The sequence below is a fragment of the Halichoerus grypus genome, chromosome 13, assembly GCF_964656455.1.
Source record: "Halichoerus grypus chromosome 13, mHalGry1.hap1.1, whole genome shotgun sequence".
Lineage (NCBI taxonomy): Eukaryota > Metazoa > Chordata > Mammalia > Carnivora > Phocidae > Halichoerus > Halichoerus grypus.
This window is the reverse complement of record NC_135724.1, coordinates 28,245,298-28,272,351: the sequence shown is the minus strand read 5'-3', so window position 1 is coordinate 28,272,351 and position 27,054 is coordinate 28,245,298. Positions and strand designations below refer to the sequence as shown.

Here is a 27,054-nt window from a genome sequence, read left to right as displayed (position 1 = left end):
ATTCACATCTAAACCTCTCAGGCCCTTCACTTCCATTTGGTTCCCACCCAAAACACATCTTTATTTTCTGTTCTCTTGTTCTTTTGCCCTTTGAAGGAGCAGACACAGTGAGTCTCCTTTTCTTTTTGCCTTTGGATGGTTGGAAATGAGGACCCTCATCCCCTTTTGCCCGACCATCCCTCTCCACCCGCCATGAGAATAAAAGCAGGCATCTTATTCCCATTAGTAAAATCCACCAATTATATGCTTTCTTCTCCATTCTTCTTTTTTCTTTCTCCCCCCCGCCCCCGCCCGCCCCACTATAAAACCTGTAACAGGTATTCACAGTAGAAATTTTGGAATGCGTGAAGGGAGTCAAGAGGTACAAACTTCCAGTTATAAAATAAATAAGTCTTAGGGATGTAAAGTACAGCATGGTAACTATAGTTAATAATACTGTATATTTGAAAGTTGCTAAGAGACTAAGTCTTAAAGTTCTCATCATGAGAAAAAAAATTTGTAACCTGTGCAGTGATGGACACTATTAAAAAATATAACTTAAAAAAGAAATTTGGGGAAGTACAGAAAAACATCAAAAATCTCTTACTCCACCCCAGAAATCTAGAAAATGACATTTTGCGGTATAGTCTTATGGTCTTTGTTGTACATCGATATATATGCATCTGTTGGATTTTTAAAAATGTGATATCATATTTTGTATGCTTTTTGTTACCTTCTTCTTTGTTTGCATGCTTTCCATGTCACTGAAGAATCTTCTAGCAACTGGCCATTTTTGTCTGCTTGCTGGTCTCATCATATATTTACCACTTCCCCCTTGCTAGACATTGCATTACTTTTGCGGGCTGAGATCTCCAGGAGCAGGAGATCTCTAGGAGCAATCCCAGGCAAATGCTGAATCCATTGTCCTCATCTAGGATACAAGTGGCATCCAAGGCTTCTTGGCAGTTAGCTCTTTGTTTCTTGGCTCCTGCAGGGATGTGAAGGCTTCTTCTTCTTTTTTTTTTTTTAAAGATTTATTTATTTATTAGAGAGAGAGACAGTGGGGGGAGGGGCAGAGGGAGAGGGAGAGAGAGAATCCTCAAGCAGACTTCTCACTGAGCGTGGAGCCTGACACGGGGCTCAATCCCAGGACTCTGAGATCGTGACCTGAGCCAAAATCAAGAGACGGCTGCTCAACCGACTGAGCCACCCATGTGCCCCAATGTGAAGGCTTCTTAAATTTTGCAGTGGAGTGTCCATGTGAATGTGCCCATGGGCACTGGTGTGCACACTTACGACAGCCCAAGTGGGGAATGTGGTGAAGAACTAATCATAGCATGGGGCCCACACTCAGACGCAGGGTTTCACATGTCCAGCCTCAGTGGGGGAAAGTGACCTTGAAAAGACGCATTCCCGCCAGAGGAGCAAGCCCACTAAAGCACTTGGTTCTCACCTACTTTATAGACTCCCCATTGTTTCAGAGGAAAGAAGGCTACTTCTTTTAGAAAAATGGAATTTTACTTCCCGTGTGCCTCATGACAGGATCTCATGGGGCAAGTGTAATAGTTATTCTATCAAGGGTAGCCATTTTTAAGGAATTTCCAAAATGTCCATTGCTTTTATGGCCAAGGGTACGTGGTAGTGGAAGGTGAGGAGGCAGTACATCAGGACCCATAGGAAGACATTTTTCAGTGTTGAGAAAATGGCTTTCTGTCACTGAATTGCCATTTTATTCAAAGGCACCCATGGAGACCTTTATGTGGGGCTCCCTGCTGTGCAGATGCTTCCCCAGAATTCGTCAGTTCTGTAATGTTCTGCCACTGATACCAGCTTTGTGACCCTGGCAAAGTTACCTCATGTCTTTAGTCCTCGTTTTCCTTATCAAACAAAAAAGTTGTGTCGCTTATCTCACAGATAGTTGTAAGGATCAAATGGGACAATGTTGTGAAAGCAGCCTAGCGTGATGCCTGCCGCACACAGTGAATTCAATTTTTCTTGCATTAGAGAACTACAGGTTAAATTATTTCAGAATTCAGGAGAAGGAGAAAATGTATCTATATAGAGCAAGATAGGAAGTCTTCCAGGTAGAGGTGTCATTGTACCTGGGCCAAGATAGTGAGAGTGAGGTAGTAAACTCATTCCAGGGCTGCGGAAGCCAGCTGAAGCCCAAAACAAGGGTGGAGATGCTTGGGAATGTTCTGGAGACTTGGAGTAGAGATAGAAGTTACAAATTAGGTTGGAACCAAGTTGCAGAAGGTCTTAAATGTCTGGGAAGATAGTCAGATTTTTTCAAAACTGAACTATTATTGAAATTTTCAAACTTACCTACCAAAGTAGGTGCAATAAGCCTCCATATATTACCCAACTTCTATTATCAATTATCCGACTTCAGTGGTTTGTTGCGACAAAAGCCGTCATTTGTAGCATTTTCTGATTTCTGTGGGTAAGTATCCTCACCCTGACCAATTCTAAGCTGCCAATGGTTTAACCACCTGTTTGCAAAGTCTTTGATAGTCAGCTTTCTGGAGCTGATATGATTGGTTCCCAGCTCACTGCTGAGCCGGCTTCCATAATAATTACCATTACCATTTGCCAATCTTACTGTATCTATACTCCTAGATAGATAGATAGATAGATAGATAGATAGATAGATAGATAGATAGATGTATCTATCTATCTAATTTTGTATTTATATAATTACAATTTTAAGTTTTGGGGGGAGTATTTTTTAAAAATTCCAGCCATCATGTTATTCCACTCATAGATACTTCAGTAAGCTTCTCTAACAAATAAGGGCTAAACACACACCTCCCCCCCACACACACACAGTCACAATGCCATTATCACACCTGTCAAAAGTAACAGTAATTCCTTAATATTTTCTGATACCCACTCCATATTCAGATTTCTCTGATTATCTTAACATGTCATTTTACAGTTGATTCATTTGAATCAGGATCCAGAGTTTAGAATTTATAATCCATCTGATGGTGGAGCCGGTGACGGTTTGAGGGTGGGGAAGAGCCAGTGCCATGAGGGGAGACAGTTTCCTCATAGGTAGTTGGGATGAAGTGAAGAGGGAACCCAGTAATGAGCCTGTGCCATGGGTCCATTTGAGACGTCGGTCAGTGGGACTGTTGCTGAGGGACAATCAGTGGAGCTGGCAAATACTTGGCTGATTGGAGAAATAGGGATGCCATCAACCAAAATGGGGGCCCAGAAGGAAGTGTAAACTTAGAAGCTCCAGTGTTCATCCCTGGATTAAGAATAATTATGGTCCAGTGTTCATACGAGGAGAGCTTTGTCATCCTTAAATGAACCTTACTCCATTTTCCTCAGGCCTTACTATCAGTTCTGCTCATACATCGTCAGGGGATAGAACCATCTGCATAATATCCTGGGCTCCATGAGTCCTAACCCAGAAGTTTTTAATGCAAGAACCCCAAATATTTTGTGAGGAGAAGCTGCTTTTTAGGAAGGTATAGCCATGGAGTTGTCTGAGGAGAGAGAGACCCTAACCGCGCACATCTCCAGAGAAGGGGCCATGACAGTAGCCTATGGCTTCATGATGTTCTCTGTGTTCTGATTGCCTCAGATGGGTGCTCCTACACTGAGAAGTAGCAGGGCAGGTTGAGGCGTTAAGAGTTCTCTCCCACGTGCTTTCTTGTTAGCATGAATCCCTGAGTTCCTAAGTTGCCTGTCCTTCTGGATTTTCCAGAACATCCAGCCCCTGTTGGACTCAACAGGAGTTGTTGTTAATACATGTTCACCCTGCCTTTGGTTGAGTGTACGTGTGACAAGGACTTACTCAGAGTATGCTAGAGGCCAGTGTTCTCTGAACTTTACATGTATTATCACATTTAATCTTTATAACATCTTTGTGAAATCAGTAAAAATATTGTCCCCACTTCACAAGCAGAGAAGATAAAGTCACAAAGCCCTTATGTGGCAGAATTGGGATTTGAAGCCAGGCAGTCTGGATCAAGCTTCTGTGTCCTAAACCACTTCTGCCATGCCACCTTGAATCAGAGCTTATCCCTGCTGTTAAGATCAGTCAAACCCAGACTGACCACGGGTAAAACACAGGCAAGCAGCCTCCTCTTCACTTTTGTACATTCTGTTGAGTTTTCTTGAGCTTCGCCAGGTTCCAGGAGAACGCAGTCCGCACATCTCAGAGTAGTGGAGGGGACTGCTGCAGAGCATTGTGCATACTTCCATCTTGGCAAAGAATTTCCATTGTTCTCATCCCCGTCCTTCCCAAACTCCCAAATACAGAATCGTGAAGGTTGCTGCCCCTTCTCCAGAGGAGGGAACTGAGTTGAGGCAGAGGGAGACAGTGTCGTCTCTCGTCTCAGACGCACAACAATGAGGAAACAGGTTGGCATATTTTGAATTCACCACATAATAGCTGCTTTTCCATGTGGGGAAGAATCATCCCAAAGCAAGACGGTACCTAAGGAAGTCCCATTACTGGTGCTTCCTCCCTCCCCCCGTTTCAAAACTGGAAGAGACACTAGTGAGCAGCTAGAGGACTGGTTCTCAACCTTGAGTGCAAGGGGGGGGGCAATTGGGGGGAGGGGGGCGACTTGTAAAAACTACAGGAGCCAGGTTTCAGCCCGTTCAGTTAGTCTGGGTGGTGCCCAGATATTGGTGTTTGCAGAAGCTCCCCGGGACCTAAAGCCACCTCCTCATTTTCTAGATAAGACTGCAGCACAGAGAAAGTCTTGAAGAGGAGGGAAGGTAAGACCCCACATTGAAATAATGTCTCCCCTGTGTCAGGAATGTGCCATGTGCTTTCCTCGCTCCTAGCCCCTAACCCCCACATCAGGCCCCTTGAATTGGAAAGAAACGGCCGTCCAGGCAGAGGGAGCCCAGCTATGCGTGGATTCGGTCAAGCCTATGCCTATGCGCTTCGTCTGCTGTTTTTATTCAACAGTTGTGGATTCGCCCAGTGTTTTAAACTAGTGATAGTGTTTGGGCTTCTGGTCTCCTCTGCTGCCTAGACATTCTTTCTGGACTCAGAAAGATACCTGAAAAGAGCTGGCTTTACAAGGCTACCCCAAGAGAGAATGCATTTCATTGCATTCCACAGCCCCTGACTTCAGGAGCCATGCTGCTTTTCTCTAGACCTTTCTTCTGGCTTGCCTTCTATCAGCCACTGTGTACCTCTGCTCCTTGTTCAGTACTATTCAGAGTGGGGGCTGCAGACTAGTGCTGGCCTGTCCAGTTGTGTCACTGGCCCAGCATGAGATACAACTAGAAACGGAGTATTTAGAAACCTCTATAACACTTGATGTTTCCATGACATCCACGCATGTGATCATTTTCCTACTAATTTATCTTTATAGCATTTTGCCAAAGTAATCCTACAAAAATATGGGTTGGGGTAAAAATATCTGGTCATTCATCAATAATCGTTTGAGAAGCTCTGTTCTAATTACACAGCTTCCTAGTTTTATCAAAAGGGTAGGCTCTGGACTCTTGTTTTTCTTTGCCTTTTTCTGTGAGTTCATGTGAATATATTTGTATTACAAATAATGTCCCCCCTCCCTCCACAGAATGGCTCCACCCATAAAGGTGTCTTTCTGTTTGTAGGATACCTACACAAAACATGGATCTTTTCCCATAATTCCTAAGGCAACCCACTTAATTATTTATCTTTCCAGACAGGGATATCTATGACAATAGCAGAGCATCTTTAACAAAAATGTTTTGCTCACGTGCATACACCTACCCTGTACTCAACTGACACTTACTTATATGAAATCAGCAGCTTCATACTACAGGTATACCTTTTTGCATTGTCTGCCTTGACAGTGTTTTTAATGTTTTGTTTAAAAAAAAAAACCAAAACACCATTGGCATTTGGTCCTGGAGAAAGAAATTCTCCAGGTGTTTCCAGAGTGTTTGGCATTTCAGTGGAATATTCTGAAGTCTTGATAAGTTCTCCTGGGATACTAAATCTCTTTAGACTTTGGTGAATATTTTGTTTCTCCCAAGATGCTCTGACCATCTGAGGGCCTCGTGCAAGTGGGCTGAACTTAAAACCAACCTAATGTCCGAAATTCACACCAGGAAAATTGATGGATGGCAGGTGGGTGTTGGGAAAGGAGGGGTTATTCATATGCAGAAAGTGTTTCCACTTTATCAAAGGAATCAACATAAATTAACCCTGCTAGTATATTCAAAAATGATTGAGCCTTTCAAAATCCAATTTAAGCTCAACTCTTCAGAATAGAAATATAACCAAATATAACCAACCAGTGGGGATTAACTTTGAATGGGATTCTCTTCTAACTGTAGTCTTCGTGTCTAAAACAAAAACAAAAAAACTTAGTAACAAAGGTTAGGATTGGATGATTTCTATCCTCCCTTGAGACTCAACACATTAATTACTCTGTGACTTCTTCCACTGTCTTCATGTTTCTGGTTTCCTATTCTTGTTTTTCTCTCCAGTCCTTTTGGTTAAGGGGCTGCAATGGGAACTTAAAAATTTCCCTGTTGCTATGCTTTCTTGAGGCCTGGGGTCATTGATATTTGGTGTTGTATCTCAAATATGTGTGTTTATCAGTGGATTGAGTCACAGTGTCAGATTTCCCTGTGTCTAGATGTTAAAAATGATGCATCATTTTGTTCTTTACATTTTTAGATCAGAAATGACTCACATGCAGGAAATGCAAATTCACAGACCACCTTAGGACTTGAAAGAAGATGTCCTCCTCATATTTCCTTTAGCAGGATATTTTTAAGCCTGCCTCATGAAAAGGAAGGCCCAGTGCTCCAACTCACTTTTTAAATTATTTCCAACCATACTGCCTACCTCACATTTCAGTCCTCTTGTCCTGTCACCCGTCTACCCAACCCATTTCCTACCACCTTGTTCCAAACAAAAGGGATCGATGGAGAGGTGTGGGAGACTCCCCCCCCCCCCTTGCAGGAGAAGGGTGCCTCCTAGTAGAACAGCTTGCAGTCCTCAAGTGGCGCCTTTCAGCCGTCTGCTGGCTTGTGTCTGGAGGCTGTATTAAGCCTGCAAACAACCTCCACCATAGTTTTTCTGGTATTTCCCTACTAATGACCATCTCCTTCCTCCGCTTTAGCTCTGCACATGAGCTTCCTTCTGCATCTCCCACCTTCCTGGAAATATTTGTCAGAACCTCTGGCAAAACCAACAACAGGTATCCCGAGCCAATGATGCAGGAGATGGAAAAACTTGATGTGTTGTCAATATCATCTTTATCATTGTAACTAGTAAAAATGGATGCTTATTTAGAAATAGAACATAAACCTCTCCCACCCTTCTGTATCCAATATCTAGCACAGGGAACATTAACTATTGCTTTAACGTTTGATAGTTAAGAGCACCAGTGGGCGCAAACTGATAAGTTAGAATCGTAGGTCTGCCCTCTACTAGCTGCGTGACCTCCACAAGTTATTTCACTTTTCCGTGGCCCAGATTCCTCACTAGTGAAAGAAAGGTACCTTTCCAATGGGATTTTGGGGAGGATCGAATAGATAGACCCAAAGAATAGTGTCCGGCATCTGGTGAGCACTTCATCAGTGTGAGCTATAGTGCTTATTACTCTTACAAGTTGTGTAATTAGAATTGACCCTGGACTGCTCAAGTCAGGTTTGAGCACAAATTGCAGCTCTAGATTGGAATTTAGGATTGCCAAAGAATTAAAAAACGTAAAAGCCAAACAAAAAATCTAGATCTCTCTTAATCTTTTCATTACCTGGTGTATTACGCTTACCAATCAAAGAGAGCAATGGCAGACACTCTGGCCCTGAATGAATGACCCTAGAAGGCGACGGAGGAGGGTGGAGATGGACAGGAATGGATAAGGGATGGAGAGGGACCATTGGCTGGGAGACAAGAACACCCAGAGGTGTCTTCATTGATTGCTTCCTTCTCTTACCACCCATGGCACTTTCTGAATTAGCATCTCCTTTCTTCCCCATGGAGAAGAACTAGCCATATGTATTTAAATGATCTTAAATAGGGGTACCTGGATGGTGCAGTCAGTTAAGCGTTCGACTCTCGGTTTTGGCTCAGGTCATGATTTCAGGGTCTGAGATTGAGCCCCGTGTGGGGCTCCACACTAAGTGCAGAGTCTGCTTGGGCTTACCTCTCCCTCTCCTTCTGCCTCTCCCCACTTCTAAAATAAATAAATAAGTCTTTTTAAAAAAATGATCTTAAACAAAAGTCCCAAGAGCTTTTCAACCACCAGAGTATTGCCTCATCTGAACGAACCCCCTTGGGTCCAGTGATCCTCAGCATAATTCCGGATGTCGACTTTGGCTCTAGCCATGTTGTAGAATCATAGGCACAGTGACTTAGTGCCCAGAAAAGTCAGCGAGGAACTGTACCAAAGGGCATTTGAACGGGGGCTGTTCAGAGAGACTGTCTTAGGGATCGGAGATTTGGGGGGGATTTTATATGATGGCTTTCAGATCCATAAATTCAGTTGTTTCTATATTAAAAGTGAGGCAAGGCATGATTCCTGGAACCTGTGGGTTCTAGATTTCGTGGGCTGTCAGACTGACATGGCACCTGTGGAACAGAGGCACCCTGGCCATAGGAGCCTGTCTCCAGTAAGCAGTCTGTCGCTGACAGGGCAAGTAGCTTGCTGATGGAAATGAGAGGTCTGTGCCCAGACTCCAGCCTTGTCTGTACTGTGAGAAAACACAGCTGGCTAAATGTGGCTTTCCTGCCCTTCCTCTGGGTAGCAGCAAAAGTGCCAAAGTGAGGAATGGGGTGGGGGATGAGCATCATGTAAAGGAGAGAATGTGCATGCGTCCAACAGAAAGTACATGCTCAATACGTATTTGTAGAACCCACTCTAGGCATGCATGTGTGTATACCAGGGGTGTAAATAGGTCACTCAAACAAAAATGCATGTATCCACATTTTTATATTTCTCTAATGCCTTCTAGCCTTGTGGTTATAATGAAGGTGTCATCTATTATTTGTCTGATTTTTGGAGCTAACAAATTTCATGAGCCTTTTTTAGTACAGCCAACTCTTTGGAGGTTTACTTGTTTTTCACCATTGTTTTATGGTCTAACAGGAGTGTTCAAGTACCTCTGGAGTTGGACCCAGAAGTAGGCAGCTTTGAATTACATTGAAGTTTGGTCCCCCCCACCCCCCGCCTCCAACCTCCTGCAATACTGGCATCTTGTGACAGGAGACCAAGGCATGGGGGCAGTAAGACAAGTTGGGGGGGGGGGATGTAGAAAACAGAAATGCCTGTGAAATCTTAGCCTGCAGGCGTCTGGAGAGACAGTGCGTTTCATTCTTGATAAACTCCAGCAGAAAAGAGCAATCAGCCAAACGAGAGCTGGACAAATTAAATGGCTGAGTATTATTTCAAAGGAGAGCTCGGGCAGCATCAGAAATCCCCCATCAGCTGTAATAACACCAATTACTTTGCCGATTGCAGATCCCACCGTGATGTGTGTAGTGCAGTCAGGCGTCGGACTCTTGCAGGGGCCTGGTGGGTTTTGTTTACTCCGAATGTGCATTTGTAGAGCATATTTTGCACCCAAAGCCTTCGAGCTCCGAACGTACTCCTCTCAGTCCAGATTCATAGACAGCTGAGGGAGATGATCTCCGAGATGGAGGCGGGAGCAGCCTGGGCAGGCTGGACCCAGTGCCCCTCTCCCTGGAAAATGCCTGGATTTAAATACAAAGAGCACAGGGGCGCCTGGGTGGCTCAGCCGTTAAGCGTCTGCCTTCGGCTCAGGTCATGATCCCAGGGTCCTGGGATCGAGCCCCGCATCGGGCTCCCTGCTCAGCGGGAAGCCTGCTTCTCCCTCTCCCACTCCCCCTGCTTGTGTTCCTTCTCTTGCTGTGTCTCTCTCTGTCAAATAAATAAAATCTTTAAAAAAAAATAAAATAAAATAAATACAAAGAGCACAGCTGGGTGTGGTAGTTTCTAGTGAGTGTGGCGATCTCTAGAAAACCTGGCCAGATCACGCCACCAGTAAATAAATATATTTTTTCTGATTACAAGCAAGGCTTCTTGGCATGTTGGAGCTTTGGACAGATCACCATCAAACAGTAATAAAAAACATGAAGCTCTGGGAGGAGAGAACTCGCCAAGAGTTCATTAAGCCTTAAATACTGGCAAGCGGGGGTGCGGGGGCCTTCATTGTCTCCCTTTGAGAATCATTTTGGTTGGATGTCAAACATACAGATCATTTCAAATATGAGAAGAGATCGTAAGAGAGGAAGATACCCTCCTCCCCCCCAACATTTTAGCAAGGGAAATAAAATTTGGAGAGTGTACAGGAACATTCATTTTCTAGTTACATTTGGCTCCGTAGAAATTAACGGGTGTGTGGCTCCAGCTACTTTGGGGAGTGAGCTGTGATTCTCCATTTACACTCCCGACTGAGGAAGGCGCTAATCAGGGGCATTTACTGAGCGCTTTGGCCTGACTGACAGTTGGCGTGGAAGCTGTATCTGTGGTTGCTGGGGTGCAGACGAAGAGCTAAAGGCTGATTTGATTCCACTTGTGCTCAGCTGTCATCTGAGGCCAGAGCCTGGAGGAGAATGGGAAGCCATTCTCATCCGTCTGCTTTGTGACAAGCAACCTTTGTGTCATCTTATTTTTTTTTAACCTGTCTCTTCCTCCTTCCCAACTACGGTAAAGGTCCCTTCGCCTGGGGAAGTAAGGATTCTCCTGAATTCAAAGACAGCTGCCAGTGAATCCAAGCAAGTAGCCCGGGGCTCCCCCAGCCCTCCCTCTCCCAGCTGCGGCTGAAGGCGCCCTGCCCACCAGACCAGCGTTGGGGCAGGTCCTATTTTAGATAGGAAGGCAGACACGGAATCACATGGGGACAGGGGAGAGTTCCGTAGGACATCGGGTTCGCATGGCATGGCTCATGCTATGGGCTTTGGCAGCCTTGCAAGTCATTCATTCCAGGGGTGTGTGTGTGCATGTACACACATGCACATGTGTCTGTATACATGGGTGTGTCCCCTAAAAAAAGTACTTCAACCAGTGCATTTGGTTTGACACCAGCCTTTCTGCAGGTGGCAGCTATTTAGATAACGTCCCTGGCTCTCAGATAAGAGGCAGAGCGTGTCTCCTGCGAACCGCTGAGGACAGTAGTGGTCCTCAGAAATCACAAGATAACACACAAAGCATTAAATGGAGGTGCGAGCGTCAAATCATGCCATGTGGACTCTGCAGCAGCAACTCACCAACCAACGGCGAGGGACGCTGCTGCATCCAGCCTCCTCATCAGCACGACTTGGAAAGGGTTCAGGGATCTGTTTGTCTTTGGGGAGAGCATTTATTCACAGGTGAACTCAGAGGACAAGCTCTGGCTTGGTGACATGGCCTCCACCAGGAACAGGGTGCTCCAAGATGCCATTCATCAAAAGTCATCCCAGTGGGGTGTCATCGTGGGTCTGCCCCCTTCAGGCTGGGCCAGTCTCAGAGTCACTAACATAGCTCAGCCGTGAAACTCAACTCTCCTCCTGCAGCAAGTAATCATCTCCCACCTTCCTCTATATCTTTTTTTTTTTTTTTAATGCCACAAACAATCCAGCGAGGTAAGGAACTTGGCCCTTGTACCAGTCGTAGTGATTCTACTTACCCTTAAACCTGTATCCATCTTGATCGGCTCATCAGAATGTTTGTTCATGTTTGAACTCATCTTCACTAGGTACAGGACCATCTACCAAAAGTTGTGGCCAGAGAGACTTTTTAAAAAGGTATTTTATTCCTCGCACTTATGAAATTAATGGAGTTAGGCTCTCAATCCATATGCAGGATATGAACAATAAAAATAGCTTGTATTTATGCAGCAGTTTTATATACCTTCTTGAGCACCAGACGCATGTGAAATAGGCAAGGATAATTAACTCCATTTTACAGAAGAAAAAGTAGAAGTGGAGGCAGATGAAGAGATTTGCTCAAAGTCTTCAGCCATTTAGTGGTAGAGTGACAGCAGGGCTTCACCATGACCTTCGGACTCTGAAACCTTTTTCCCCTTTTGTTCTTTGCTCTCTTGGCCACAGACATAAGATGGCAGGATAGCTGGTATTGTTTACCTGTAAATGCATGTCTATGCATTTCTGTCCTACACAGAGAAGAGATTTAGAATTTCTGCTAAACTAATTGTTCCGCAACAGAAAACTACAACCAATGGGCTGTTGTTGAAAGACATATTTCGGGTTTACTTAGGAAGAATTTCCCAGCAAGGGAAGGAACTTACCTGCTGTGCCTAGTTAGTGCCCCATCTCCGGATGCTTTTGAGTGGCATCTGAAAGGAAGGTGGTGGTATAACAGGGGGATCTGCAGGTGCAGGCCCAGGTGTGAGACCTGAGACTGCATCTCAGCTTCAGCACTTCCTAGCTTTGTGATCTCGTTCAAGTTCGATGAGCTCTCTGAGCCTCAGTTTTCTTATGTGTACGATGGAGGAAGCAATACTCACCTCACCTGGTGTTAAGAATGATTAAATACGCATGTAAGGGACCTAGTGCTTTGCCTGGGACAGAGTATTTTCTCAATACATGTCATTGTGAGACCTCTCAAGCTTGGTGTTTCTCCAAGACATCACCTTCTATGTGTCTCTTTCCCTGCCACCCTTTCCAAGCAAACACCCACTTCATGGGTGAGGTAAGTCAGCCCTAGGAGGTTCCCAGTAGCAGCATTGAGAGCCTAGGGGCCGCAGTTCCCACTCCTGGACTGGGGCCCAGAACCTTTTTAAACTGACTTTAGATTCAGAAAACAGAAGAAGGTCATTGGAAAAATAGAACTGGAATCCCCAGCAACTTTGAGTAATTCAAAGTGTACCATTAGGGAAATAGTTTATATGTTTGCCAAAAGATGATACATGGACAACGTGTTAGTGAAGATACTCTTGTTCAAATATAACTTCTTCCAGTTTTCTAATTACACTAGACCCTGCTGGCATCTTGAAGAGGTCCTTCCAAAAATAGGGTAATGTGGGTAATCTGAGTCTCTCTGTATCTTATAAGTTCAGTGCCTAGGTGGGTGTCTCAGTTTCCTTGTAGCCTCAAGATGACAGCTGAGCACAAGTGGAATCAAATCAGCCTTTAGCTCTTCTTCTGCACCCCAGAAGCCACAGATACAGCTTCCATGCCAACTGGCAGTCAACTCACGTGTCTCACTTTCCTTACCAAATGGAGGCATGTGATGCCTTAGAAGTCTTCCTCCAGCTCTAGTATTTTACCCTTTCCATTCTATCCCATTCTGTCCCATCCCATCCCATGCCGTGCCATCCCATCCCATCCCATCCCATCCCATTCCATTCCTTAGAGATCTGACTTCCAGAGGCTATATAGGATATAAATGAAGGTTTTAAGAGTAGATATAGCTCTGGGGCACCTGGGTGGCTCAGACGATTAAGTGTCCAACTCTTGATTTTGGCTCAGGTCATGATCTCAGGGCCACAAGATTGAGCCCTGTGTCGTCTCCATGCTCAGCACGGAGTCTGCTTGAGATTCTCTCTCTCCCTCTGCCCCGCCCCCTGCTCACCCTCTCTCTCTCTCTCTCTCTCTCTCTCTCAAATAGGTATAGCTCTTCCATAGCTCACTGCTTGGGAGCACGGGCTCCTTAAATCTTTACTTACTTTGTCCAAGAGTTTCCTTGACCCACTTGATTAAAACCTTTCCTTTTCACTTTTTGATGCCTGCATATTTTACCCAATTGGGTATGTACTTTTATATTCATATGTAGAAGTGGTTTCGATTTAAAATTAGAATCTGTAGCCCTCGGGTCTGCACAGAGGGGGTCTGTGGGAAGAGCCCCATCACCTTTCAGCTGTATTCGATTCCTCTTAATCTTCAGCATCCATCGGAAATACAGAGAAAACCTCATCTTCGGGAGTTTCCGTAGCTTGCAGCCACTTCTCCTTTTGAAAGGTTGCTGGACTGTACACTTACTATTATTGTTAATTAAAAGGATGCCAACTCTTCTGTTTGATGCCCCACATAAGTGACAGCTTTCTAAAGCCCCCCAAAGAGCTTCCCATTAAGCACCTCCAAAGTGACCCTCTAATTCCTGGTGAAGGATCTTCCACACTGAACTTAGCAAAGACCCTTGGTTTGCTGTAGACTCTCAGGGACATTTGCTAACTGACTGAATGAATAAATTGGTGAATGAGTGAGTAGTGTCACCCTGTGGTATTTGGGAAGAACTTGGAGTTGGTGTGAGATAGAATTGGGTCTGAATTTTGGTCTTCTGTTTAGTGGGTGTCAAGCGGGGACATGAACGCCCTTTGAGTGTTGCTAGAAGGATTAGAAACAACCAATGTAAACTGCCTGATACAAGGGTGGTACCATTTAAAAGAAGGCTTTTTGAACTCCCCTACCTCGTGCAGTGCCTGGCACCCAGTTAGCCTTTAGGAATTGTTTGATGACTGAAGAGAGCCTAGCACCATTCATCTGAGGCCATGAGTCATTGACATACAGAAATCATACCTCCTTCATCAACTGGCCCACTATTCTCAGTTGGGCAAGTCCCCAGTCTCCTGGTTGGCACATCAGTCCAGCCAAGCAGGTGTTTATAGCTCTCTCTGTCTATTCTGAGCATGAAAAAGATTACCTGGGAATTCCCTTCTTGAAAAGACTGGAGACTCCTACTCTAGGGCAGAAAAAGCAGCTCCAGTAACAAGATGACAGAGCAGAAGGTTTTTCCCTGTTCTCAACGAGGGTTCAAGTGTGGGAAAGCAGGGTGGAGCATGAAAAGGCTGAAGCCAAGGGCTGTAGCAGGTCTTCAGGATAAGAAGACAGTAGCACGTACTGGCTAGGATCAGTTATTCTAGGGTGAACATCCAGGATGGGTATTCTTGGACCAGTAACTACAAGAGAAGGCACAGGCAGAAAATACAATGAGGCAGTGGCCTGCTCTGTCCAAGATGCCTGGGACTTATCCAAGTTGGGGAAGAACAGATGGATGTCAAAGGCCTAATCCAAGGTGGTCAAATGAAGATCACAAAGAGGAATAGCAGCAGGACATCCAAGTTTAAGTATCAGGAACCCAGGCTCCAAAATATAAGGGCTCAGTCGGAGGAAGGTAGGGTTCTTGGGTGCAAGATAGGAGAGCCAAGCTAGAAAAGATCTGAACCAACAAATAAAGGAAGTCATTTTCTGGGCTCAATAAGGAACTTACACATTAGAGGAGCATCCAGTCTCCATCCTCGATGACAGGCAGCCCCAGCCCCTTCCTTCGTGGAAAAGTCCAGGGTGCTGGTCCTATTCTCTGCCAGGGAAGATGATAAGTTTCTACACCAAGCCTCCAGGGAGTTGAATTATATAGGTTGAGCCTGCAGCCATGCACTTCAGTTGGTGAGAAGTAGAGCTAATGAAACCCAAACCAGGGGTTTCATCACCTTGCAAAGCAGTTAGCTCTGCCTGCATGAAGGTGTGTTCTTAGCAGCTCATCAAATGTCACATATTTGGCCACTTTTAGAGCACACTCAGGGGTTTTGTTTTGTTCAGGTCAGTGCTTGGAGGAACCTTTTTACAGGATCCCCTGAAATAGTGTTTCGAAGCTGATACAGTTCTCTCTGTTCTTTAGCTAAAGATTTATCTTCCCTAAAGCTTTATGAATTGAATTCGTACCAAAAGGAATAGACTTCCCATTGGTGCAAAATAAAAAGTTATATAGCAGATAAAGGAGCTTTGTGCTTTTATTAAAACGGTGACAATCAGCCTGTTCATTTCCTCAGACTTAACCTTGTCTACTCAAGGCCTAATGCCCCTCTATTATATTTATCCCTTGTGTTGACTTCTATGAGCAGTGACTGTCATTGACATGGCCACTGAAGATTAATAACATCGATGCCACTGACAGCTTTTGCCCAGGGGTTTGGAGCATAGAAACCAATGGATAGTAAATTGGAGGTCCAAGAAAAAGGTACAAAGAAAGGGGGTCTGGAAATAGTTGACAGTCAATCCTTCCTGGGAGCCAAGTCAGCTGACTGCTTTGGTTTTGAAACCTTCTCCTTGGGGACTAGAGAGGTGGCTTGATCCATGTCCCAAGTGATGCCCACTCATTCTCTTCCAAAGGTGTACGGAGTCCCAAATAACACCCCTAGCCACTCACCAGCAAGTAGAAGCTTCTCTCTCTCATACTTTCTTATTCTGGAAGAATAACAGCCAGCTGATTTCATTTACCTGTAGGTCTTAATTGACTTGAAAGTTGAATATCTTCCCTAACAAATTTTTTATTTTTTTCCCCCTATTACTGTAAAGCTGCACCCTTCCCACCTTTTTTCCCTTTAGCATTTCAAAACAGAGATAAACAATTTTGCTGATGCTTTTAGGATTTCTCTGATTCTTTCATTAATCTCCAGGGACACCAATAGGCCTCTAAAGGTTTAAAAATGTTCCATTTTCTTGCCAAACTGGGAGGAAAAGAATCAAAAGAGGAAGTTAACTTTGTACCAAGATGTTCATTCTTCCCTTAAAAGTTTAAGGGCTGTCATTAAGAGCCTTATTTACCATCCCCACTCATGCTTGTCCTAAAAACCAATAAACAACCAAAAAATAACTTGATCAGTTAACTTAGATTGTTTTGATTCCCTACAGAGCTCAGTTTGAGCTCAGTCATGGGTGAGTGTACATCAGAAATGCTGTCTGTCGATGCTCAAGTCATCATGTGCCCCAGAGGCCTCCGAGCATCGCTAAGGGGTGGCAGGAGTGACTCCCAGCTGTGAAAGCACTGACTCTTCACTCAGAGGGGCTGAACTGAGGTCCTCATTTATTACATTCTGCTGTGAGGGGCTCTGCAGATTGCTACACTAAACTGTTGAGGTAGGGCCCTGTGATATGCAATTAACCCGGGACAGAGTTCGTATATATATATATGGATGTCCAGGTATACATAGAAGGGACAGATAAAGGTCCTGTTAAATTTAGATGTCAGTAATTCATTCCCCTCTATGTGGAGAAGCTCTGTTCCTTGATTTTGACAAATAACTGGCCATGAGAAATTCTTCTAAAATTCCAATTTCTTTGAAAATTTTCTCCCTCTTTATTGGATAGTATAGTTTCTCCCAGCATTTAATGACGAGCTGTTGTTTTATGTGTTCTTATTCCAGTAGTTTGTTTGTTTGTTTGTTTGTTTTTATGAGAAAAGCAGGATAAGAACACCTTTGTAAAACATAGAAAGGTAATTAATTCTATTGTTACTAGATTCTTCTGCTGTCTGGGTTTTGCTTCATCAAAGAGGTTACCCTCTTAACTCTCTGCCTGGTGAGGAAATTTTAGCAAAATAGGGAAACGATTTTGGAGCACTCTGAGATGTTTGTGTAGATCCTATTAAAATGATATCAAGTTGTTATTAGGACAAATATGCCCATTTTTCTCTGTTCTTTAATTTAGGGGATCCCCCAAAGTAACCTAAGCCTGCAGCTAGCAGAAGAAAGGTGAAGGGGTGACCTTTAGACTATAGCTTATCCACCTTATCTTACACTTGATAGTGCTTTGTTGCTTAAAAAGCAATTTCCTAGTGATTGTTGCATTTAATTTTCACATCAAACCCGTAGCCTAGTCAGGGTAATTACTTTTATCCAAGTTTTAACACTAAGGAACTGAAAATCAGGAGATTAAAAGATTCTCCCAAGCTCCCAGTGTTAGTGACCCTACTGGCTTGGAATTTACACGGGTCTTCTGATTCCAAGTCTAGAGTTCTTGGCAAACACAAAATGCCAAAATGTTGACAAGAAGGAGAAGCACATTAATGCAAATGAAATAGGACAAAAGCACTGTATGTACTCACTCATTTGGTCGCCTATGTTTGTTCTACATTTTATCACATATATTCAGTCAGCAAATTTTATTAAGTGCCTACTGTTTGTAAAGCGTTCAAGGAAACTGGTTTGAGAAATAGGCCTTCAGTTGAATGGAGTCCTGATTTATTTGTTTCCTTCCCTAGACTTAGTGTTCAGGTAGAAATGTTCAGTTCCATTCCACTCTCTTTACAGATGTGGACACAATCTTATACTATAGGCAATGCCCCGGGGTCTGCCAGGTCACAAGGTGGGCAGAAGCAAAGCAGGATGAGTTGGATCTTGAAGATAGAGCAGGATTTTGATGGAAAAGAGTGAGCTGAGGAGGAGAGAATTTATGACAAATGCAAATTATATCTCCTCTGGTCCAGACACTGTGGTGGACTTACTATATCCCAGTGCAATGCCTGGTCTCCTAGAGCAGAACAGACAGGAAACAAGTATAAATAAATAAATATAAATACAGTGTTAATTGCACTACTTCTCGCCAAGCACTTCCTGATCCTTTTGCTTGTAATCCTTTCTTTGCCACCTGTCTTCCTCCTCCCTATCCAGATAAACCTGTGAGCATCAGGCAGGAGTGGGATAGGGTCTCATTATAACATAACCCAACCTTGGCTTGAGAGGAAGTCATATAATGGGGTTTTGTTCCAGCTGCAGCTTCTAGACTTGTCATGAGTGGGTCTATTCTACCTAAGGGAGCCAAGGTTCCCATAATTGTGCAGTTAACATGGGCTGTGAATGTCCTATGCCTGAAACAAAATGTGTCTGAGGCCTCTGTGATGCCAATTGGCTGTAAATATTTATCAGATTTCCTGGGCAATTGCTTAACCTTCTGTTTTTTCCTTTCCCTGTTTATCTGACCGATTCAGAGTCCTCCTTCAGAAATGCCAGAAGATCTTGGTTCTGTATAATGGAGGCATTTTTTTCCTCTTTAGGTCACATGTCTTTTCACAGAGATTTTTGTCTTAAACATCTTGAGATGGGAACTGTAAAAGACATTATTTTTGAACGTTTGAACATTGCTTTTCACTTTCTCAAAGGAGTTTGCACATGATCGACGAAGACATATTTAATCAAACCCACCTACGAGATGAGAAACCCAGACTCAAAGCTGAGGGGAGGGGAAATCCTGGGTCCTCTAGTGTGAGAAAAAGCAGCAGAAATTAAGCTCAAATGTCTCATAAAGTGAATCCTGAATAATCCTTTTACATTCAAACGTTTTGACAGTTTTTAGGCATGAGAAGGAGTGAGCAGTTTACATGGAGCCCAAATTACCTCCGAAGTGTTTGTTTGCTATTAAAGGGCTGAAACAAAACAAAACAAAACAAAATAAAACAAAACTCCCCTGGTTCTTCACTGTAGACAAGAAGAAGTTCTGTTGCACAAAGACCAAGCTGTTTTGTCAGTGGACAGTCATGTGGCTACCCAAGTTTTTATTTCATCAGGAACTTTAGGACTGGTCATGTATGAGAATTAAGGATGGGAAGCGAAATGTCTTCTAGAGACTTAACACAGACTCTCTGGGTGGTGTAGGCAGGTACAGCCAGCATTGAAACCATGTCACTTTGTGTATGGACATAGCTTTATGCCTTATAAAGCCCATTTATCTGTGGTATCATGTAGAATTTTAGCTCTCAAGAGGCTCTACCTGATTTGATCTTTCTACTAATTCAAGAATTCAGTTGGGCGCACCTACTAGGTCATTTCATCTCTGTTGAACTGTTTCTAGTGGCGGAGAGCTTCCTGTTGGGCCAGGCAACTTATTTTGTGGCTGGACAGCTTTTGTTGTTTGGAAATTAGTCTCTATATAGAGTTCAAATCTATTTCATTGAAACTTCTATCTACTGGTTCTGTCGTGACTCCTACACACGAATTTGTCTTCCTCACCCACACAGTAAATTTTCAACCATTTGAAAGCAGTTATCAAGGTTCCCCTAAATCTTTCCATCTCCAAGCTAAATACCTCTTGTTTTCTCGGGCAAGCCTTAAATGATACAGTCTCCATCTCCTCCTCAGTTCTGTTCACCTTTCCCTAGAATAGACTCTTCTGGTGTCTCTCAGACTCTAAACAACGTCCTTGGCACAGTATTTTAAATGGGCCCTGACCAGTGTGATGTGATTGTTAGCAATATCCACTGAAATTTTCTACTTAAAACTTCTGCCATCGAGGATTAGAATGACTATTTCAGAAACCATTGCTAACTCAGAAAGAGCTTGTGGTCAAATGACATCACCAGTCTTATTCCCAGAACAACTTGGAGTCATTTCTCCCCATTCAATTCCTTCCATCTTCTGAAAAACAAATAAAAAACTGAAGTGAACAATTTGGTAGTTAGAACAGATGCTATCACTTCAATTTTTAAAATATTAGATAACATTACTGACTGCTTATGAAAGGCCAGGCATTGTCACTGTTCTAAGCACTTTTCCTATATTAACTCACCACATCCTCAAAATAACCCTTGAGAGTAGGTGCTATGAAGGCTCCACTGGAAAGATGTAGAAACTAAAGCATGGAGAGGTTCAGTAATTTGCTCGAGTTCATACAACCTGTAACTAGGGGAGGGGAGATTCAAACAGACTGGCCCAGAGCCTTCATCCTGCTTTCTAATTGGTGCACAGCTGGTAGTCAATGGGAATAGACCCTCTGTCTCCTGGCTGCTGGATCCATGTACTTTCCTCACCCCAGTGTGACCTTTCTGTAGTGGCAAAAAGTCTTTCACTTTTGTTCCTTATACTAGATATTTTTTTTCCAAATGGAGACTCATGATCCATTAGCAGATTGTGAATTCAGTTTAGTGGGTTACTACTACCAAATGGATGAATGAATGAGAGAAAGAAAGAAAAGAAAGAGGGAGGGAGAGAGAAGGGGAGAGAGGGTGGGGATATCAAAATGCATCATACTTACTAAGCAAATTTTGTTTCATAAAATTCTTATTTTATTGTACGTGAAACAGACACACAATATACACGGCTATGTGTGTACAGTTACAATAAAAAAAATATAGTTTTTATTGTTCCTCATGGTCTAAGCAGTTTGAGGGTTTCTGTCTTACATGTTGGCCATGCCAGGCTGTCCATTTCTTTGCTCCAAGGTTAGACAGACTGTAGGGCACACCTAAGTTTCAGATCTGCATTCTTGATCTGCAGTCAGTGAGAACATAAGTTGCAGCTAAGCTGAAAGTTGAAGCAAAGAACCTCCGAGAGCAAAGAGGTGAGGACTGAAATTAAAAATAAAGAGCTGTTCTAATGACAGTTGAGTTTCCGTTCAGCAGCTGCATAGATTCCTAACTCATCTCAAGTAAGTCACTGCTCCTCTCCACAAGCTGTTGGCCAGAAGCAGCCAGAGAATTCAGGAAATGCTACTCTCTTTTCCTTTGTGAAGCTTGGCAAAATGACATTAATTTAGCCAGCCGTGCAGGAAGCAATTGTAAATATAAATGTGTTTTACATATTCCTCCCAGAGGAGATTTGCCTTTGCCTCCCTAGTAAACAGGGGATGCCTAGACTCGTCGTGTCCCTGGTGACCTTACTTGGATCTTTTTTTTTTTTTTCTTTTTACCCCTCAGTGTAGCACTGGCCTTAATTGAGGTAGTAATACTGAGCTTGTTGGATTGTCATGAAGTTTCATTTGTATGCATAAAAGACCCCCTCGGTGCTCAGTTAGGAATCATAAGGAGGAAAAGAAAATTATTATGTTGATTAATTATAGGCACATAGAATTCCTGTCAGCTATGTCCACTGTGATATGTAGATTGTAGACTTAAAAATATTAACTCTCCATGGTTATTTCCAGAGTCATCTTAGGCATTTGGAAAAACACATTCTCCCATTTCATTCAATTAAATAACGTGTAGGAATGAAGCAAGTGCAGTACACAAATCTCCATGAATCAACAAAGGGCCATCAAGAGAATCTAAATGGATTTCAGCCATTGAGAACAGAAGATCATTTAGACCCAACTCACTGTTGAAAACATAAGTGAAAAATTACGATTTCACATCAGACACCATGGATAGAAGTCTTTAACCAAGTCATGGAGAATTTTGGAAAATTAAGACCAGTAGAAAGTACCATGAATTTTGAATCTATTCTCCCTCTCTGAGTTTGGTCCTCAAATATAATTAGGTATTCAAGTGGTGTTCAGTCTTCTCTGTGATTATGGTTGGGGTACAAATTGTCAGTAACTTTTGACAGAGGAAGTGAAATGGCTGCCCGAGGTGCCACAGCAAGTTGTTGGAGAAGGTAGTTGGACTCATATATGAGCGCTCTTTCCACAACCCCACGCTGCCTCCAAGTGGGAAGGTGGAAGTGGTGTTAGGATGGAATCTCTCCATAAATCACCATTTTTCTTCCAACTGGACAAGTGGCTAAGTATTTTAGGATGACTTACAAACTTAACAATGTAGTGTTTAACATATAATTTGAAGACCAAATGACTTCTCTCCAGGGAAACTAAAATACTTAGTTTTATTTATTTCAGCCAATGAGAAAAAAACATTTGGGATGTGTTATAAGCTATTCGTTAATATCAAGTGGCAAATCCAAAGACCTTTTTAAAGAGATTTGGTATAATACTTCATATAATGGTGGGGCAAAAATCAATTCCCCATTCCTCCCTGTTCACCCCACCCTCCCTACACACATTCCCTGATAAGAACACCATCAGTCCACCAGTGAAAGCATTGGAGAGGAACGTCCCCTCACAGCAGGGCTTTGTGGGTACTACGTTCCTGTAACATTTGATCCTCTTACCATGGCTGATTGTTACATACTTCACTGACTACTCCTGGCGGGTGGGATGAGCAGGGTGGTATGGGGGAGATGATGGGAGCAGCCTCTCAGCACATGGAATCTTTGAATCGGAGTTGAAAGGTGTCTGGGAGGTCCACCGTTCCGACTTCTCATCTCATGAAGAACTGCCTCTGACAAAAGGACATTCTACCTCTTCTAAAATTTCCAGTAGCTTCTTCCATTTCTGTACCATTCTGATTTTCAGAAAACACCTTATGTTTGGCTGAAATCTTTCTCCTGGTACCTTTCACCCATTAGCTTATTTCTGCCCACCGGAACAAACAGTGTAAGTCCAATCCTTCTTCCACACCTTGGTCTTTGATATATTGGAAGAGAACAGTCATCCTCCATTCTCCCCACTCTCCATCCAAACTTTGATTCTCCAGGCTGAATATCCATGTTCTTCTTCCTGCTAACCTCGTACCATTTTCGTCACCATCCTTATTTGTGTTCCTACTCCTCTACTCCGGTTTGTCAGTGTCGTTACTCAGTACTCTTTGCTTACAGATATTTAAGCACCTACAGTCCACCCACCTGTACCATCATCACACACACACAAGGTTCTATCAAAACTGTGAGGCTTTATCAGAAATGTTTACCCAGCTGTCGCCCAGAGCGTGTTGACTCACTCCTGTTGGGACTCTGCTTCGCTTCTAGCTGGGCAGCTGTGCACTTCTAACTTTTGATTTCCTGCCTTTTGCAGAAGAGCACTGTGGAGGTTGAGATTGTTTGAGCTCCAGAGATGGTGCGTTTCTCCGCTTTTAAGTTCTGCAAGGTCCACTTGGGACTCTTTAAAACCCACATTGTTGAGTTATATCCCAGTCTGTGGCCATGAAACTCACCGCGGGCTGCTTCCCTCTCCCAAACTGTAAGCCGAAGCTTCAGGGCATCACTGCATTTGAGAAAAGACAATCTGGGACTTCCTGTATATTAGAAAGGGTGAAGATCTAAAGCTTTTGTGGAGACAATATGGTGTTTCTATTGATCCATGTGAGTTGAACATATGGAGGCTCCGAGAAAAAAAGTCTGCCCTATTTAGCGACCCGGGGCTGATGAGAAGGTGTGTTACAAATCCGTATTCCTCCCAGCAAGCAGTCTGGGACACATCGGCTCATTTTACTGATGAGTTCCTCGAATCAAGCAGGGGCCATCATCTCTTACCAGTTTATGGCATTAATTGAGTTGTGTGAGAAACACTGCAGGTGCGTCTGTGAGGGGGAGAAAACGCAGAAATGCTGTTCCTGCTCTCGGAGAACAGGGAAATAGAGAAGAGCGAGCAGACGGGTAACTGGCAGCAGATGAACAAGAGCAGATGTGTGGTGGTAAAACAAGGTCATCTTTGGAGATGGAGGTAATGTGGGAAGACAATCAGGTCCTGAGCGGTGAGCTTTTCCTCTGAGTTATGGTGACCATATTCACTGAATAAGAACTACAGACCCATGGCCTGAGAAAGGATTTTAATGTACTTCTGGGTGTGCTGAATTAGTATAATTTGGATATTAAAATGTTGAGATTTCTAGTACATGCCTGTGTTCTATGGAGGCAGTAAGTGAGAATATTGGCTTGTAGAAAGCTGGTGGGTACAACCTAGTCATAGTGCCCAGACTTCTGAGAGGAACAGACACCCTGACTGGAAACTCAGATGAGCTACTAACTTAAGGCCCCTCTGCCTGTAACCTACCGTGTCTAGAAGTGTAGAGATGCCCATTTCATTGTCCCTTCACATTCTTTCTGGGTCCCACAGCAATGACCCATAGTGATCAAGGGCCTTTTTACCTTACCCCATTAATTGAGTCTATATATTTATAAATCATAAGCTTTATTTTTTTTGAATTTTCTTTTTAAGTAGGCTCCATGCTCAGCGTGGAACCTAACATGGGGCTTGAACTCAACAACCCTGAGAACAAGACCTGAGCTGAGATCCAGAGTCAGATGCTTAACCAACGGAGCCACCCAGTCATCCCTATAAATCATGATCTTTAAACCAGGGTATAATGTCAACCACTTGTGAGTTTCCTAGAAGTAACACAGAAATACAATGAACAGACAACGAGAATATGGATGGCTAGCCACTTGACTCTCAATTTTGGTACACATGAGAATCACTTGGGAAAATTTAAATATAGATAGATTGTAGATAGATTCCCTGTCTCCAAACTCCAATTTAGTATGGCTGGAATGAGACCCAGAACGTTAGAATTTTAACGAGCCCTCCAGGTAAATCTGCTGCAGGGATCCCAGGTCCACATCTTCAGAATATTAGCTAGAAGAGAATGTCTCCAGGGGCCCAAATTTCCCGAGTTTCTGGAAGGAAGCCTGCCTCCGGTATTCACCCTCCCTTCTCACAGTCTGTGCAAGGGCTCCAGGTCCCACTGTACAGACTCAAGCCGAGCATAGTTTGGAGCAGAGTAAATTCCTCTTAGGATTATAGGATTAGGAAGCTGAAAGGTGATTCAAATTCTTGATTAAACAGAGAGAAGGAAACAGGAGGGGATGCTCCGGAGCATGCACATCACTCCAATGTGTTTTCTCTGTAATTAGAGGAAGTGATTGCAAAATATTTGAAAGGATTAAATGTTCAGAGAATATAGTGATCAAATAACATGAGATGCTGCATTCTTTAAAATGATCACTGGCTTGGCTTTGCACATGTTGTTGAACTGCTGTCACTTACTCCTCAATACTCACAGGATGCATGCCCAGATGGAAATGCTCTCTGCCATGAGTTTGGGGAGACAGCCCCGGGTTTCACATTGGGAGACACTGGGTTCTAGTTTGGGGTCCTCCACAAAATTTTGAGTGGTGGCAAATTAAGGTATAATGTCTTTATTGCTCTGCTTTTTCTCTTTGGTAGAATTACAACAGTAGCGGCGCCTGGGTGGCTCAGTCGTTAAGAGTCTGCCTTTGGCTCAGGTCATGATCCCAGGGTCCTGGGATCGAGCCCCGCATCGGGCTCCCTGCTCAGTGGGGACCCTGCTTCTCCCGCTCCCTCTGTTGCTCCCCCTGCTTGCGCGCTCTCTCTCTCTGTGTCAAATAAATAAATAAAATCTTAAAAAAAAAAAAAAAAGAGAATTACAACAGTAATGCCTGCAATGTCTGGCTTCACTTTGGCCTTTACTGATAGCTACTAATTCAGCAATAATTTACAGAAAAGTTATTTTAAAGCCTCTCTGGGACAAGGAGGGCAATTTTTTTAAAATATAAATAATCATGTTTATTGAGTGGCTTCCACATGCTTTTTGGGAATACAGAGATTCATTTGTCCGCCAAGAAGATAATGGGGGCTAAGGAGGGCATAGTTAAGGGTTGTTGGAAATAGACTTGGTGTGGTTTCTCAAGAAAGAAGATTCCATCTCCAAAGGAAAACTGCAGTAGTTGGCTGTGGCAGTGCATAGTGGCCACGGTTTACGAGCCTGGGGGGGTCAGCCACGCAGGAGAGAGTTCCAAACCTCAGAGCCGGCCAGGTCAGAACTGGGTGCTTGCTCATGTCATGGGAGTGTGGCCCATGAGGTCACAGAGGGCCCTGCACTGAGAAAGTGCCACACTTGGTTGGATTCTCTGCTCTCATCATCTTGAAATTCTTCATAATTTTGGAACAAGAAGCCTCACCATTTCATTATGCATTAGGCTCCACCAACCGAATAGCCAATCCTGATTCAGATTCTGTGTGCCCTTGGGCAAATTACTCGACCCTGTGATCACCCAGAACCCATCTGTATGATTGTGGTGGTAAAATACAAAAATATATATTAAATGCCTTACTTATGGAAGATGTTTAATAAATGTTATGTGTAAAGGGAAGAAAGAAGACCAGAGCTGGAGATGGCCAGCTTTTCTATAACGGGCCAGATAGTAAATATTTTAGGCTTTGCAGCCTATTGTGTCTCTGTTGCAAGCACTCAACTCCACCATTGTAGTTTGAAAGCAGCCACAGACAATACATAAATGAATGGGAGCAGCTGTGTTGCAATAAGACTTTATTTAGTAAAACAGATGGTCATAATTTGCTGACCTCTGGACTAGAGGCTAGGGAAGTAGAAGACAAAGAAAGCTGAGACGAATAGACCAGTCCTTTCAGAGTATGGTCCCAGGACACGCAGCATCTCTCCCACCTGTTAGAAATGCCTGTTCTCAGGTCTTACCCCAGATGCTGTAGGTGGGAATGGGGCCCAGCAATCCAGCAATCTGTGTTTAACAAGCCTTGCAGATGATTTTGATGCATGGCTCGTGTTTGAGAGCCACTTCTCCTAAAACAAAGAAATTCAGCAGTCCAAATGTGAAGCAAAGAGCAGACGTAAGAAGACGCCAGCAACAGATTGTGCATCATTACAAAGGCACGTATCTTGCTGCTGCATTATGATGCTGAATGCACCTAAAATGTTCCTCCTGTTGATCCCGGCCAGCAGCCTGGGATCCATGAAAGAATAAGGTCTTACAGAAAATGATTTGGGTGACTGGTTTTTCCCCATTCTCCCCAAGACAAGACATAGCTAGTACCATTCTAGA

The 27,054-nt window shown here is 43.5% G+C and overlaps 1 protein-coding gene across 5 annotated transcripts in view; it reads left to right on the top strand.

Moving 5' to 3' along the window:
- SETBP1 (SET binding protein 1) overlaps positions 1–27,054 on the top strand; it is a 363,437-nt gene that overhangs the window by 187,620 nt on the left and 148,763 nt on the right. Inside the window, exons 1-2 of one of the 5 annotated variants that reach the window (XM_078060382.1) lie at positions 4,304–4,356; positions 4,679–4,719. The exons of the other annotated variants lie outside the window; for them this stretch is intronic. The gene's annotated coding sequence lies outside the window, so the exon portion shown is untranslated. Of the gene's footprint in view, positions 1–4,303; positions 4,357–4,678; positions 4,720–27,054 lie in introns of those variants that run through there. 5 annotated transcript variants of the gene reach the window in all.